Source organism: Belonocnema kinseyi, chromosome 1 (assembly GCF_010883055.1).
Source record: "Belonocnema kinseyi isolate 2016_QV_RU_SX_M_011 chromosome 1, B_treatae_v1, whole genome shotgun sequence".
Lineage (NCBI taxonomy): Eukaryota > Metazoa > Arthropoda > Insecta > Hymenoptera > Cynipidae > Belonocnema > Belonocnema kinseyi.
Genome location: NC_046657.1, coordinates 100555182 through 100556461, shown reverse-complemented (window position 1 = coordinate 100556461; position 1280 = coordinate 100555182).

The window sequence follows — 1280 nt, the reverse complement described above, 5'->3', positions numbered from 1 at the left end:
AGAGGATAAAGGGAATGAAAATTTGCTAATCGGAGGAGACTTTAATGCAAGGACGGGTACAAAGGGAGCAATTTACAGAGGACCAGAAGAGGAAGAAGTAAAGAGAGCATCTAAGGACAAAGTAGACAATGCGGAAGGAGATCAGCTAATGAAGTTAGTCGAACGTAAATGATGGTGTATATTAAATGGGAACATAGAAGGTGACAATCAAGGAGAATTTACATACGTGGGTAACTCGGGTAAGAAGAGGGGAAAGGGGTCATCAGTAATTAATTACACTATAACTAACTATGAAGGTTTGGATAAGATGGAAGATTTTAAAATAATTGACAGAATAGAATCAGATCATCAGCCAATGGGGTGTATATTAAAAACGGAACTTGTCAGAGCGAAGCAATATTGTCAACAGATACCAGAAAAAGAGATTGTGGTATGAGACAATGAAATTAAGATCGATTATAATGTAAAAATGAGTGCTGGCGTTTACTCAGAAAATGATCTAATGGAAGAATGGAATACTTTTGCAAACAAAGTGAACGGTGCCATGAAAAAGAAAAAGGTTAAGTCAATCAGATTTGAATTAGGGCATAAAACTTGGTGGGATAAGGAATGTTCACGAAAAAAGAGGAAGGTAAAGAAGTTATACAAGAAATGGAAAGATAGTAAAGGTTCGTGGGAAGCTTACGCTCATAAAAGATCAGAGTTCAGGAAAATGTGCGAAAATAAGGAAAAGAAAAGAAAGGATGACGAAATAGAAGAGATAAAAAATGCAAAAACGGAAAAAGATATTTGGAAGTATATAAATAAACAAAGGAAGAAAAAGAATAGCATTAGTAGTGAAATAAAGATAAAGGACTGGAAAAATCACTTCATGGACCACTTAGAAGGAACAGAAGTTCATTCTACAACACAAGGGAAGAGGAATAACCTACAGGAAGATGAATCCGACCTTAGCGACGAAGAAATTAATGACCAAATTAAGAAACTGAGAATGAAGAAAGCACCAGGAGAAGATGAAATACCAAATGAAGCATGGGTATATTTAGAAGGGGATGGCAAAAGGAAACTTTTTGAACTGATAAGAAGAGTGTTGAATGGAGAAGGCTTCCCGAATAGTTGGAGGAAAGGGATTATTGCGCCGATATTCAAGAAAGGAGAAACAGAGGATCTGAAAAACCATAGACCGATCACTCTGCTTAACACGGCGTACAAAGTGTATGCCATGATATTAAACGAAAGATTAGTGAAGGATTTGGAAGAGAAGAAAATATTACCGGACA